Source organism: Panthera uncia, chromosome B1, assembly GCF_023721935.1.
Source record: "Panthera uncia isolate 11264 chromosome B1, Puncia_PCG_1.0, whole genome shotgun sequence".
NCBI lineage: Eukaryota > Metazoa > Chordata > Mammalia > Carnivora > Felidae > Panthera > Panthera uncia.
The window spans coordinates 57460613-57476625 of NC_064811.1; the positions used below are offsets into that span (position 1 = coordinate 57460613).

The 16013-nt window shown below is 36.5% G+C and overlaps 1 long non-coding RNA gene across 2 annotated transcripts in view; it reads right to left on the reverse strand.

Moving 5' to 3' along the window:
• The window catches only part of LOC125922804 (uncharacterized), a 50762-nt gene extending 35235 nt beyond the window's left edge, over window positions 1-15527 (reverse strand). For both annotated transcript variants that reach the window (XR_007457795.1, XR_007457796.1), the window contains exon 1: window positions 15348-15527. This is a non-coding gene — a long non-coding RNA (uncharacterized LOC125922804). The remainder of the gene's footprint in view (window positions 1-15347) is intronic.
• Between the last annotated feature and the right edge of the window lie 486 nt (window positions 15528-16013).

Sequence of the window (16013 nt, forward strand, 5' to 3'; positions counted from 1 at the left end):
CTGTCAAGTCAATCCAAGTCAGAGAGGGAAGTAACCCATTTCATCTGTTAGACATTGAAAGAAACAGGCTCCATATGGCTTGGATGGTTGGAATGGAGTCTTTGAATTAGTAGTAGATGAAAGACAGGTCTTAAAGGCCTTTTTATTCTTAGAACCACCAAAACTTATATTACACGTCCTAATTACCGTCCTAATTGCTTTCCCACTTAGTCAGAGGCCCTGGAACCTTGAAATCTGTGGTTCTGGATTCAGAATGGGGGAGTGACATCAAGGAAGCCTAATTAAAAACAAGGGAAATTTTTCTAGTTTCTCATTCTTCCCCCCAACCCCTTGCTAGCCCTTCCAAATTCCTCTCCCCTTTTTTGATCCAGTGCAAAGAAGGTTCAAATCAAAAGGATAAATTGTTCAAATAACCTATCAATAATGAGGTAGTAGGCTTAAAAGGAACATCTAGGTTCTAAGCTGAAGGATTCTCGAATGTGAAGTCTGAAGGAGGGTACAAGTTCAGGTCTAAAAGTAGTTAGGTAATGGAATCTGGGTAGCTTCCCTGGTTTTTATTATATCCCATCAGAGTGTGGGTTAGATGGTGTCCTAATGGCTTAACGCCAATTTCCTGGAGCTACTCCGAGCGACACCTTTATTAGCAAGACTAACAGTATTTAACCCATTTTTTTGCCTCACAGACCTCTGAAAATATCATGAAAGCCTCTCATCCTCAAGCTGCACAATACACATATTCATTCACGCACACAGTTGTGCATACATTCTCCTTAAAGCTCAAAGGCCATAGGTCATGAAGTGCTATAAACAATACTCATGCAAAAAAAAAAAAAAAAAAAAAGCCAAAGCAAACACGAAATCAAGAACCAACTCAGTTGAAACAGCAGTGTGGAACTATTAATATCTCAACAGAAAAAGCCATCAAGTGCTACCCTAGCTGCCCTCCAGCTGCCAGCAAGAAGTGGTAGTCACAGCAACATTTGCGTTTGGGGAAGTATTTGATTTATCCACCTATAATTTCCCACAACATATGATGATATGAAGGCCAGGAAGCTAAGGAGAGGAAGGACTTGTTGCTATTTCACCAGGAGAATCAACAGAGTCCGCTGTCGGCTTGTACAAGGCAAGAGGCCACAATAACAGCCATAAATACAGTGCAAAGTGAGGAGGTTGAATCCCAGACTGGACGGTGGGCTCCCTCCAGAACTCCCTTCTGCCTTATTGGACATGAAAGGGTAAAGGAAATGAAGAAACACTTCTGCCTTTTGGTCACCTCTGCTGGCAGCTCTGAAATTCCCTATTACCTGAGAAGGAAACCCAGCTGGCCAGGTCACACTCCTCTGGACAGTGTCCTCACTGCCTTACCCAACTTTTCCACTTATGGCCTCATTTTGGTTTAATTTGGAACACAAGATCAAGAATATTTTTTACCAAATGATAAAATGTAAGTGGGCAGTTTGGTTTAGAAAATGTCAGTTCACATGAAGGTTTTATGGTTGTCGTTGTAAGTGGAGGAGAATTTTCCCTCAAAGGACACAGGGATTGTAGAGAAGTGGGCAGCAGAGATTGGAAAAGCATGCACGAGAGCTCACATTATTTCTTGTTTCTCTTTAAGCACAAACATTAGAACGGACAACTCGTGTGTGCTGTGGGTGAAGTCCTAGACTTGGGGAATTATCTGTAATTTTAGTAGACTTTTTTTTTTTTCTTCTGAGAGAGAAAAAAGCATTTAAATTTCACTGTCTGGAACAATTCAAATCCTCTAATACCTCCACAACAGCAAAGAACCTTTAAAGTCTGAATGTATTTTCTGCTACCATGTTAGGACATATTAGCTCAAAATTTAAATATAAGAGCAGACACAGTGGGTCACACTTACTCAGAATTATTCTAACCTGTATTCAGTAAAAATGAAAATTCCCTGGATATGTTAGTAATTATAATATTTGAAGTAAATTAGCAGGAATTTTTGCATTTATAGTACTAATTATATTTCACTAGCAAAGACCTTGACTAGTTTTCAAGTTTAATAATTTTACTTTCCATAGATAGAGTATTTCATACTTTTCGTTAAAGTACTTTAGCATATGAGTATACTCAGGATAACTAAAAAGAAGGTCAGGCAATTATCCCATTTTTCTGGTGGGTAAACAGAAACCTGAGGAAGACTACCACTTGCTCAAGATTATTTAGGGAGACCTTTGAGACACGAGCTATCTTGTCTTACTGACCAAGTAGGCTCTTTTTCTCTTTCCTGCACTTTCCTCCTTACCACATAATATCTGTCTAGTTCTTGAGGCCTGAAAGTATAGCACCAACAAAACAATTTGGTTTCTTCTCTACATGCCCTGGCTTGTCCCTTTTATATTTAAAAATTGCCATCAGAAGAGATTCTTCCTAATTTCAAGCTCTGGGTTTCCTTGCCTCCCCAGTGGAAAAAAAGATAATAGTTCTCCTAGATTTGACTGATTACACCATATCAACACTCATACCAGTAGTAAAGCACAGATCTCTACCACAAAACAAATTAATGCCTTTGATTTCACTAATATATTTGCCAAGTTGCTAAGATAGAAATCATAATTTACTATTTTTACTTTTTTTTTCTTGATAAACAAGGGGGTGTCTTGGCCACCAACATCTTCCTCCTGAATCACTGCTCCTGAACTGCCTGATACCACTTTTTTTCTATAGTCTATTCTTCAGAAAGTGAAGATCAGAAATGTCTGGCTTTTTAACAAGGCTCCCAAGATCCTAAATGATCAGGTATCTGTGTTGATTAGCCATTGCCACAGTATGCTGCATGAAAAACAACCACAGAACTCAAAGACTTCAATAATGTATTCTCACAGATCTGTGAGTTGGCTAGTGGATCTGTTTCAGCCAGTCATTCCTGAGGCAGAACTGCTCAGGCTGCAGCAATTTGGAAGGTTCCACCTGCCTCTCTCATCCTTCTCCTAGGACCAGTGAGTTAGCTACAGTAGAAATGGAAATGTGCCAAGCCTCTGAAATTTTCTGCTCAGAATTGCCATCCTATTGTCTCTGCTCACTTGCCATTCACCAAAGAAAACCATGTAATTTCTTTGGACAATCCCAAGGTCAAGGAGCAAGAGATATATTTTAACCTTTGTGAGACAGTGAGAGGTAAAGAATTGGGCCAGTCATTCAACACATCATATACTTTAACCTTATCTTCTAATACTTTCTTTCTCCTATTTTAACTCCCTCAATCCAGACTGGTTTTTGTTTGTTTTGTTTTGTTTTGTTTTGTTTTGTTTTGTTTCTCCGAAAGTGTATGAAGCTCATCTTAACCTCAGGGCCCTGGCCCTCACCTTTCTGTCCTTCTGGAATGGGTTTTTCCTAGATATTCCATGCTTCATTGTCTCATTATATCTAGATATCTCTTAAATGCCAACTCCTTAGGAAGTCCTTCCCTGATTGCATATCTAAAATAGCTGCCACCCCTACCACACACACATATACACACCCTATTATTCTCCATCCTGTTATCTTGCTTTCATTTTCTTTAGAGTTATTATCCAAAACATTCTTTTAAAAAAATGTATGCTTTTCTGTGTCTGTCTCTATCACTCTATTACAAGTTCCTTGAGGGATCTATTTCTTCTGTCTTGCTCACCATTTTTCTCCCAGCACATAAGATGGTGCTTAGTACATAGGAAGTCATTTATAAATATTAGTTGGATGAGTAATGAAAGTCATTCCTACTAGAGTTGGAAATAGGCTATTTAAAAGTAAGCCTGTTCACCACTGGGTCTGATCCTACAGCCTAAGGATCAGAAGTGCCTTCATAAATTTTTCTTTTCAGGAAGATTCAGATACACTGAGGGTCCTATGAAGAATTCTATTTCCCATGAATGCCTTGTTATGTATTTGGCCATAGCATGAGGGAATGTGCATTTTTAATTAAGGAACCATAAATGCATGCGCCACAGGGCAACATCAGGACATTCCGCTTACATGGAAGCAGAAAAACTCTCTCAGTCCTGCCAATAAAGAAGGCCCTTCGTCTGGCTGCTAATTCTCCAGGCAGGGTAGTGCTGTCTTATATTTTTTCTTAGCTGACAGAATCAAGAGAAAGAAATAAGATGTGAATTTTACCTGGACCCAGTAAAGGCCTCAAACAACACAGTTCAGGGAATGATGCCAACTCGAGGGAGGCATTTTTGGACTCTAAGAAACTATGTGGGCCTTCAGCATCTCCAGATCACACTAATAGGCCTCTCAAGACTATGTTTGGCTTCAAGGAGGCCATTAATGAAGTTCAGATTGAACCTGTGCAGTTTTAGTTTTAAAATGTTTCCTTAAAATTTTACAGAGAGTTTAATTCGTATGACATTTTTATAAATGGGAGCCAGGCTTTTGTTTGAAAACATAGTGAGATGCCTGTAATAATAACAACGGCAATGACCACAGAAATAATAGGAACATTTGGAAAGTGAAAAGATATGAAACTACAGGCTCCACCAGGTTAATTTAACCTGGTATTTATTTATAAGTTTTAAGGACTGCTAAAACACAGTAATGATCAACTCTCTTGGAATGTGCTGCATACTCTCTGTGGGTTCCCCCCCGCCTTGGGGGTGAAAAGGAGGAGAAGACAGAATGAGGCTGAAACTTTCCACCACTGTTTCTTCTTCTGATTCAACATAGCTTTTACAAAAGCCCAGGTTCCAATAAAAATACCCATGCCAGTATATTCTTCAAGGAAAAAGAATTTCCTGCTCTATCTTCATGATCACACTTGCATGTGGGGAAAATCCAGCAGAACACATATAAGCCAAAACATTAGTAGAAAGAAATTTCCCTTCCCTTCCTTCCCTAGCTCTTGTTTTTCTGAAATATCCTTCATTCAGTGGGAGGGGCAGATATGGAATAGGGCCATGAATATATACTTTCACTCAAACTTTTTGTATTTTTGGTTTTAAGCAGAACCTGGATATTTAGGGCTGTGTAAATATAATGAGCTTTCCTGGTGGGATGGGAGTGGGATGGAGTGGGGGTTCTTGGAGTTTAGGACTGAAAAAGAATAAATGTCAAAAACTCATGAAAAATCTTGGACATCGAACCACTCTCACAAAATAATGTAGCACTGAGTTACACATAAATGAGTCAGAATTTAGAAATCAAGAGGGAAAATGTTCTGAATACATTGTGTTTTGGGTTCTATTAAACCCAAAATATTTTTAAAATATTTTGGAAAAAAGTATTTTGGGGATATATTTGTTAACTCTAATACCTGGCCATTGTGTTCTTGCTGAGGGTTATCAGAAAGAGGGAAAGGTGAACTGTTTTTCAGATTGTGGGTAGACTTCAATGAAAAAACAAAACAGAAACACTATCATGACAGAAACCAACACATAGATCAATAGAACAGAATAGAGTCCCCAGAAATAAACTCATGGTTATTTGGTCAATTAACCTATGACAAAGGAGGCAAAAATCTCTTCAACAAATGGTGTTGAGAAAACTGGATAGCTATATGCATAAGAATGAACCTCACCAGTTTCTTATACCACACACAAAAACAAAATCAAAACGAATTAAAGACCTAAATGTGAGACATGAAACTATAAACTTCCTAGAAGAAAACATAGGCAGTAATCTCTTTGACATCAGCTGTAGAAACATTTTTCGAAATATATCTCCTCTGGCAAGGGAAACAAAAGCAAAGTTGAACTATGGAACTACACCAAAATAAAAACCTTTTGCACAGCAAAGACACTATCAAGAAAACAAAAAGACAACTCCCTGAACAGGAGAAGATTATTTGCAATTGACATATCCAATAAGGGATTACCATCCAAAATATCTAAAGAACTTATACAACTCAACACCAAAAAAACAAATAATCTGACTTAAAAATGGGCAGAAGACATGAACAGACATTTTTCCAAAGAAGAAATACAGATGGCCAACAGACACATGAAAAGATGCTCAAAATCATTTACTATCAGGGACATGCAAATTAAAACCTCAATGAGATATCACCTTATCCCTGTCAGAATGGCTAAAATCAAAAATACAAGAAACAAGGATGGCAAGGATGTGGAAAGAAAGGAACCCTTGTGCACTATTGGTGGGAATGTAGACTGGTGCAGCCACTGTGGAAAACAGTATGGAAGTTCCTCAAAAAATTAAAAATAGAATTACCATATGATCCAGTAATTCCACTACTATGTATTTACCCAAAGAGAATTAAAACACTACTTCAAAAGGATATGTGCTCCCCTATGTTTATTGCAGCATTATTTACAATAGCCGGGATATGGAAGCAACCCAAATGTCCACTGATAGATGAATGGATAAAGAAGATGTTGTATACAAATAGCATAGCTTTACCTCAGCTTTTAAAAAAAACTCACAAAAGTTGCTTTTGTAAGAACATTTTGACTTGCTGAAAATTCCATGTAATTTGTTATGTTGAATCTCTTTGTTTTGCTATCTTCTTATGATTTAGGTTGTTGCTTTATCCTTTATGATTAAACTCAAATTGAATATCCTTACTAACATGAAATAAAGAATATATTATATATATCATATATACAATATGAAATATTATTCATATATATAATATGAAATCTTGCCATTTGCAAAAACATGGATGGATCTAGAGGGTATAATGCTAAGTGAAATAAGTCAAAGAAAGACAAATACCATATGATTTCACTCATACATGGAATTTAAGAAACAAAACAAATGAATAAACAAAGAAGACAAACAAAAAAAGACTTTAATATAGAGAACAAACTAGTTGCCAGAGGGGAGGAAAGTGAGGAGGATAGGTGAAATAGGTAAAGAAAGGGGTTTAAGAGTACGCTTATCATGATGAGCACTGAATAATGTATAGAATTGTTGAATCATGATATTGTACACCTGAAACTAATATAACACTGTATGTTAATTATACTGGAATTTTAATTAATTAATTAAAAAAACACTAGCATGGTCTAGAAATAATGCTAATAATCCAAAAAACTAAATTAGTTGCTTGAATCATGTAAAACAAATAAATATGAATATTATCCCTTTACATCCATAAAATGAGCCTTTTGCTCACTCATATTTCCATTACCAGCATTCAGCACCTACATGAAAAGAATGAATAAAATATTGAATGCATTAGGGAGCAAGTGAATGGATCAATGAAGACTACAAAAGGTATGATTCAAAATAATTTTGTAAAAGTATGCCTCTGCTTTACAATTATTCATTATAATGTTCAGCTAGTAACATCTCTGGGTATGTGCAAGAATTCTTACGTAAAAGAAACAAAACCTATAAATTATCACCAGAAATTAGCTTTAGACCACATGCATTTAAAAGGGCCTCAGACCAATCATCAGGTCTACATCCCCAGGCTGGGTTCCTGGAACCCTTTCTTTTACTCAAGGACAAATTAAATTATCAGCACTTTGTTTTTCTTATCTGTTCAACAGAGTTATGAGAAATCAACTTCCATGCAATATATAAATTCTTGCATTTTTTATTATCATCATTACTATCACATGAAGTTTAAACCCTAAAGTACTGATTACCTGTTGCTACTACTTTTCAACATTTAACCTTTGCACTAGCCAGTCAGCCTTCCTAATAGTCTGTAAAATCTTCACATTCCTGAATAAAGAATAAAGACCCAGAATGATCAACAATATGTACTTTCAATAAATTGTCTTTCTTCCGCAAGTTCAGAAATATTTTTTTCTTTCAGAGCTCTCTCCAAGTCCTCTGAACACCCACAGTACTATAAGACTGGGGCCCATAATTCAATGCTGTATAATACTGCCCATTGATCGCTATTACTTGTATCAGCCTTTTCTCTTCCATTAATTATAGGTTTCTTCATGGCACAGTCTTTGTTTCTTGAAGTTCTCTTGTACCTTTCAGAGCACACAAGCAAAGCAGGTACTTGACAAATACTTGATGATTAAGAAACATGCAGTTAAACCAAGAATTACCAAAAGATAGGAGAGGGCTATCAATGGATGACAGATTTCACAGAACTTTGGAAAATGAAAAGCAGGTGGAAGAGTGGTAACTGATGCAGCACCTCAGAGGAGACATTAGCTTGGATAAATGCTTGGAGAAAGGGCTCAGAAGAAAGGAAGCAACATATCCTGTAGAACCATAGACAGAAAGGCAGTGGTAGGTAATGAGATGATGGGCTGGAAACGTGGGATTAGTTCAAAGTCTGCATACACTCATCCCAACCCCATGTCCACACTAACACACCCCACTGAGATTGGATAGGAGAAAGAGGAGTCAGGAATTTAATTCTGAGACAAGAGTATGAAGGCTTTTCTCTGGAGATAATGAAGAATCCCAGAAAACAGATGTCTGGTATTTTGACATTTTGTGAGTCTCCTGGCTCTCTGTCTGATCACTAACAGGGCTGCCAACTGAAAGTAGAATTAAAGAGAGGTCACAGCCAGATTTTTAATGGACAATTGAAAATTATCATGCTTCATAAAAACAAGGCCACTATGTTAAGGACAAACAAGATAAACAGGAAAAAAAAAAAGTCCCAGAAGAAAAAGAGAAAACTGAGATCAGAGAATAATAAAAATAATAAAAATGATTTCCTCCAATATGTTTACAAAACAGACTGATTTTCATTAACCATGCCACTATAAAAAGCAATTAAAGAAAACACAGAGTTCTTGGAAATTAAATATTTGAAAATCAGCAGAAAGTTTAGAAAATAAAATTAAAAACATTTCTCAGAAAAATAGAAAAAAACGACAAAAAACTACAATAATTTTTTTTTAAATAAGAGACGTAAAAGACAAATCTAGGAGATCTAACATCTGCATGATAAGAGTTTCAGAAAAGGAAAAGAAACAAATTTACATAACAAAACAAAAATAAAAACTTGCTGGAACTAAAGAACCATAAAGGCTCACACTGAGAGTATTCTAAAATACTGACAGAAAAGCACATCTCTATGACATTTTAGAATTCTAGAGGTAAAAAAAGATCCTAAAATCTTCCAGAGCGTAGAAGGAACTGCAAAGAAATGAAAACCTGAATATTCTCAGACTTCTCATATATAACACTAGATGCTAGCTGGCAATGGAATATCTCTTAAAAATTCCAAGGAAGAATTGCAGCTTGCTCTTTCAGTTTGGAGATTTATGGCTATTTATTGATTTATTTATTTTTTCCCACAACATCCTGCCCCAAGTTCTATTTGTCTCTTTCTTGGAACACCTATTAGTCAAATGTGAGATAGCACTAATTTGTCTCTTACTTTTTTCTTATATTTAAGAGCTCTTTGCCTGTTTCTGTATCCTAAAAAGCCATCAATCTTAAGTGTGGGTTGATTAAAGACTTTCAGACATGCATGACTGCATATATTTACTGTTTTGTACACTTTCTAGAAAATATTTAAGGGTGCATTAAACCTTACACCAAAGAGTACATCAAGAAGGAAAAGGTTTGTGACCTAGGACACAGTGCATCCTATTCAGGGTCATACACAAAGGAAATCTCAACACTGTGGCTGTAGTGTTTTCTAGCAAAATGGCTCTGATGTTCTGTTAGGAAATATAACCATTTTGATAAAAGAATCCTCTAATAAAATGTAAAACAATTAACAGCTTTAGGGGACAAAATTTTACCAGAAAAGAAATCCAATCCAAGGTCAATACTTAACACTATAAGAATCATTTATTTCTTCTTCCTAATGCAAATATTGTTAATTGATGTACCTAAAATTAAGATACATGATTACTTTGCAAGGATCAGTGTAAAGTTGGAAGGAAGTTTAAGAAATTAACTCTTCGGGGCGCCTGGGTGGCTCAGTGTGTTGAGCATACGACTTCGGCTCAGGTCATGATCTCATGGTTCATGAGTTCAAGCCCCGCGTCAGGCTCTGGGCTGACAGCTCAGAGCCTGGAGCCTGCTTCAGATTCTGTGTCTCCCTCTCTCTGTGCCCCGTCCCTGCTCATGCGCTGTCTCTCTCTCCCTCAAGAATAAATGAAACATTAAAAAAAAAAAAATTAAAAAAAAAAAAAAGAAATTAACTCTTCAATATCCTAACAGGAAGCAGAGAGTGCAATATGTATAGATGTATTATTTAGTAACATGCAGGGCACTGCAAGAAAATAGGTTAAAATAGTTGCCTCTATAGCAACTGTAGTGAGGGTGGGAAAGAGTGAAAAACAGTAGCGTTTCCCCTTTGTCTTGAGTCTTTTGGGTTCTATTTTGTTTTTTAACATGTGTGTGTTTTATAAATTTATATATTTTAATACAATTTGTATGTGTTATAAATATTTAAAATATGTTTAATTAAACAGATCCAAAGCATGAGATGATAGAGACCTGTTAAAGTTATAATCACCTTCAACTTGATGATCAAGTTCAAAGTAAATGAAGTCCACAATATCCAATACTGAGAGTCCATTCCTTAGTGTTACCTGTCACATTTACAGCTCTTCTTGCAGCATGCTATGGTCTGAATATTTGTGTCCCCTCGAAATTCATGTGTTGAAATTGTAAATGCCAAAGATGATGGTATGAGGAGGTGGGGCCTTTAGGGAGTGCTATGGGGATGGAGTCCTCATGAATGGGATTTGTGCTGTATCAAGGAGGCTTTGGAGAGCTCTCCAGCCCCTTTTACCCTGAAGAACACAGTGAAAATGTGCCAGCTTGAACCAGGAAGAGGGCCCTCAAAAGGGCCAAAGTGTCACCATGTCAGCACTTTGCTCTTGGACTTTTCAGACTCTAGAACTATGAGAGATAAATTTCTGTTGTTTATCAGCCATGCAGTCTGTTATTTTGTTATAGCAGCCCGAATGGGCTAAGAGCAATTTGCTATTGAAGAAGGTAAAGGTACAAAGGTACAGAGGCATCATAATGTTTACTTTGAGGAAGTATTGTGGTTTTTTTTAAGTTTATTTATTTATTTTTAGAGAGAGATAGAGTGAGAGCGGGAGGGGCAGAGAAAGGGAGAGAGAAAGGAAACCCTACACAGGCTCCACACTGCCAGTGCAGAGCCTGATATATGGCACCCGAACTTACAAACCACAAGATCATGACCTGAGCCAAAACCCAAGAGTCAGACGCTTAACCAACTGAGCCATCCAGGTGCCCCTTGGAAGTATTAGTTTATAATTTCAATCTTCTGCCTATAATGGCATTCAGTGCAGCACGGATAAAAGCAAACTAATAACTAAAAAATTAGAATTTCAGAGTCACATTGCTTAGGCAGTGTTTTTGAGTGCTACTAGTGAAGTGTCTCTTGTATGAATCTAGAAATTTCTTGAATATGAGAGGATTCAGCCTTGATCTCCTAGAAAATAGTGACTATGGCTCATTAACCTCTTCATTCTTGAACATGATGACTATAAGCTCAATAAATATTTACTGAATTGAGTTGAATATGAATAAATATGAATATGAATAAACATGAATAAAAAGAGAAAATCTCTATTTTACCTTAATACCTATTTCCCCTTCATTTAACCTTATTTCTTTGAGTCCTAAACATTCTTCAGTTGTCAAACATATATCTACTGTATATTTTAGTGCCTATCCTTGTGAAGCAAGCAGAAACATATTACTGGGTTTGTTTATAGTTTTGGAAATTTATTTTTCTCTATGGCAACAAATTACAAATTTTTACCTTAAAAAATCTCTATGTGTATTTTTTATTTACTACATATGTCCACAATGCAAAATTTAATGGGGAAAATATAAAAACTGTGCTTATAAAACATTACCTAACATATAGGCATATAGGCAATGTTTCTTTGATGTAGAACCCACTAAAGAGTGATTTAAATATCACTAAAATACTTTCTTGTTTATTTTTCATGTGGTTAAAATTCATTATTAAAAAATTAGAATACAAGTAATAAGTATTTTAAAAGTTTCACATAACCTTGGTATCTATTTTCAATCTCTATTCTAGTTAATATTCTTACTGTTTTTGCTGCAAGATATTTCTTTCTCTGTAATAAGTATGTGAAACATATATTTGAAAAAGATCCGTAAATAAAATATGCTTTTCACAAAATTGCTTCATATCCTTCTGTAGCCTTCTTTTTTCAACAGTTTTTTTTAATGTTTATTTATTTTTGACCGGGGGTTGGGGGGGGGGTGGAGAGAGGGAGAGAGAGAGAGAGAGAGAGAGAGAGAGAGAGAGAGAGAATGAATGGGGGAGGGGCAGAGAGAAGGGAACAGAGGACCCAAAGTGGGCTCTGTGCTGACAGCAGAGAGCCCAATGCAGGGCTTGAATCCACAAACCACAAGATATGACCTGAGCCAAAGTTGGATGCTCAACTGACTAAGCCACCCAGACACCCCTGTAGCCTTCTTTTTTCAAAAGCAAAAGTGTCATCCAAATAATTTGTAACTAAAATAAACATATTAGAAAAAGTCTCATTGTGCATACATATTTGAGTACATACGTTTTTATATCCTAAGGATACACTGCCTAGAACTGAAATGGTTGAGTCAAACTATCTGCACATTTTGAAGACTTTCTGTTAGGAAAATTTATCCTAGTTTACACCCCACCAGTAATTACAAAAACGCCCTTTCATTCACATATTTTACTATGCTGGATATCATTATTCTTTTTAATCACTGCCACTCCGTTGGATAAAAATATGTAACTTGCATTTGTTTATTACTGAGTTTGAACTTCATTTTTAGTGTTTATAGGATGTCTTTTGTGAATTGTCTGTTCATGCTCATTGTTATATTATTATTAGGGTGTGAAAAGCTGTTAAGAAAGGTCCAACTTCATGATGAATAACATTTCAGTTTCTTATAATTCTGCATTTTAAACTAGGATTTGGCAAGTTATTATGAACATTCATATGCAGAAGACTCATTGATGTCTTGCATTCACAAGGCTTGCCAATGACAAACTGTTTCTTAGTCTTGTAGTAATAGTACAAAACTATGCTGAAATATTATTTGTTTGCCATAGAAACAGAGGTAGGAAGACAGATCTGTTGTAGATTATGATGATGACTTAATTGCTGTTTCTCTCTGCTAATGCTCTTTTGAAGGGCTTATAATTTTAAAATAGATCATCTCAGTTGCCTTAAAAATTCTTTTCCCCCATTTTTATACAAACACTTAACTATACTTTTCCCAAACAAATCAATAACTTTTTCACTTATTTTAAACTATTCTCAAATAACAAGGATTAAGCTTTGCTAGCAAATATTGAAATATATAGTGGTTTGTAATGGTCACTCTCCCTAGCGGTAACTTTTTCTTCTCATCTCCTCGTATCCTTCCCTCCCTCTCTCCTTCCCTTCCCTCTTGTCACTGTATTTATTCATTAGTTTTTACCCAAATGATTTTGGTTCACTGTGATCACAAGAAAACTTCATTAACTTAAAAATACAAGATAGCACTGTAGTGGGTTGCATGGTGAGTCCCCAAAAGATGTGCCCATGTCAAATTAAATCCCTGGAAACTGTAAATATTACCTCATTTTTTAAATAGTTAAAGATCTTGAGATGAAAATATCATCCTGGATTATCTGGGCCCTAAATGCAATGAGAAGTGCACTTATAAGATACATAGAAAGGATATGCTCACACAGACAATGTGACCATCAAGGCAGAGATTGGAGTAATGCAGCCAAGGAACACCAAGGAATGCAAAGAGACACCAGAGACTGGAAAATGCAAAAATATGGGATCTCTTCTAGGGCCTCTGGAGAGATTGTAGCCCTGAGTTCAGACTTCTGGCCTCCAGAACTGTGAGAGAATAAATTTCTGTTGTTTTAAGTGACCCAATTTGTGTCAACTTGTTATGGCAATCACAGAAAACTAATACCAGCACTAACACTGAAAAATCTCACCAATTAAAATGGAATCTTCCTAAATTCTGGAAAAATAAATAAATAATCCTACAATTTGGCACATTCTCTCTGGACAATGTAATCTTAAAAGTATGGACTCTGTAGGCCAGCTACCAAAATTCAAACTGGGTGACTTAGAACAATGTTAGAAATCCCTCTGTGAGCGGGTTTTTACTTCTCAAAGAGGGAATGATAATGTGTTAATATATTTAGATTGTTTAGATATTCCTAATAATGTGATTAAGTAAAGAAGTGATTAAGTAAATCTTATCTGTAATAAGCATTTTTTATACTTGAGAACAATTCTATATAACCTACATAGGCTTGCTAGGTCTGCTATAACAAAGTACCACAAGGGGCACCTGGGTGTCTCGGTCAGGTAAGCACCAACTTTGGCTCAGGTCATAATCTTGCAGTTTGTGGTTTCGAGTCTTGCATCAGGCTTTGTGCTGACAGTTCAGAAACTGGAGCCTGCTTTGGGTTCTGTGTCTCCCTCTCTCCCTGCCCCTTCCCCACCTGTGCTCTCTCAAAACTAAATAAACATTAAAAAAAATTTTTTTTTAAGTACCACAAATTGTATGGCTTAAACAACAGAAACTTATTGGCTTACAATTTTGGAGCCCAAAAGCCTGAAATCAAGTCTTATGTCAGCAGTGTGGGTTCCATCTGGGAGCTGTGAGGAAAAGATTTTGTTCCAGACCTCTCTCCTTGGCTCATAGGTGACCATCTTCTCCCTGTGTCTCTTCATATGGTCTTTTTTTCTATGTGTATCTATCTGTCTCCAAATTTCCCCTTTTAGTAAGAACACCAATCAAACTGGATTAGAACCTACCCTAAAGATATCATTTTAACTTGATTACCTCTGTAAAGGTTTAGGTACCACACACTTCAGAGATATGTTGGCAACTGGAACATGTATGGAGTTAAGTGTCTCCAGTAGTATATCAACTTGATGCCATGTCATTAAAAAAATAGTTGAAGGGACTTCCAGTTTCCAATATCACACAAATAAGGAACTTGGAAGCCACTACTCCATCCTAACAACAAGTCAAAAGTTGAACAGACAAAAATCATTAACTCTTCTTTGTTCCATAAGAGAGGGGGAAGACATAGAACAGACTGGTGCCCATAAGGCTGGAGGGACAGACAGGCAAATGCAGGGAGTAGTGGCTTACCTGAATAGACTCACAAGCAGAAACCACCATGGAAAACAGTGAAGGGATAGGAAAACCTGAACTATAACTGATTAATTGCTAGAGGCTCAGTGCAGACAACTCTGAGAGTTAAAGACTCCAGGGAGAACCAGTCATATTGTGAGATTTGCCTTCAGGAGTTTTGCCAGGTTCCCACAGCAAATATTTCAGAAAAATCATCTCAGCCTTTTAGCAAGTGGGGGATGGGAGTAGAGGGCGGGGATACAATGACTTTGAAATATGACAGACCATTCTGTTTTTATAATCAAGACCTGACCTCAGGAGAAAGTAGTTAACCAGAGCCTTACCTGCCAAGGTAGTATCAGAGGCGAACTGACCTGAAGAAAAGAAATACCCAAGTCCAACCTGCCCTACTCACCCTGTCTCACTTCAGAAGGGAAGGAAAAACTTAAAAACACATATGAATTTATAGCCCAGAGGCATAGGCACACTAAAAGACTGAGACCTAATTGTAGAATATAGAACACTTCCCCTCCCCCCACATCTCACCACTACATTACTAACATTCTATTTAGCAGCAGTTTTGTTTACCCAGTACATCATGTCCCGTTGTCAAGAAAAAATTAAAAGGCATCAAGACGCAAAATTTGAAGAGACAGAGTAAGCATCAGAACCAGACATGGCAAGGATTTTGGAATTATCAGACTAAAAATATAAGACAATTATAATTAATATGCAAAGCATTCCAATGGATAAAGTAGGCAGCATGTATGAACAGATGGGCAATGTAAACAGAGGGGTGAAAATCTTAAGAAAGAACCATAAAGAAGTGCTAGAGATAAAAAAGCAGTATAACAGAAAAGAAGAAATGCTTTTAAAGACTGGACACAGCTAAGAAAAACAAAAAAATCTTTGAGTTAGGGAATATATAAATAGAATCCTTGAAAACCAAAAAGGAAAAACAACTGAACAATAATTTTAGAATATCTAAAGATTATGGGAAAACTACAAAG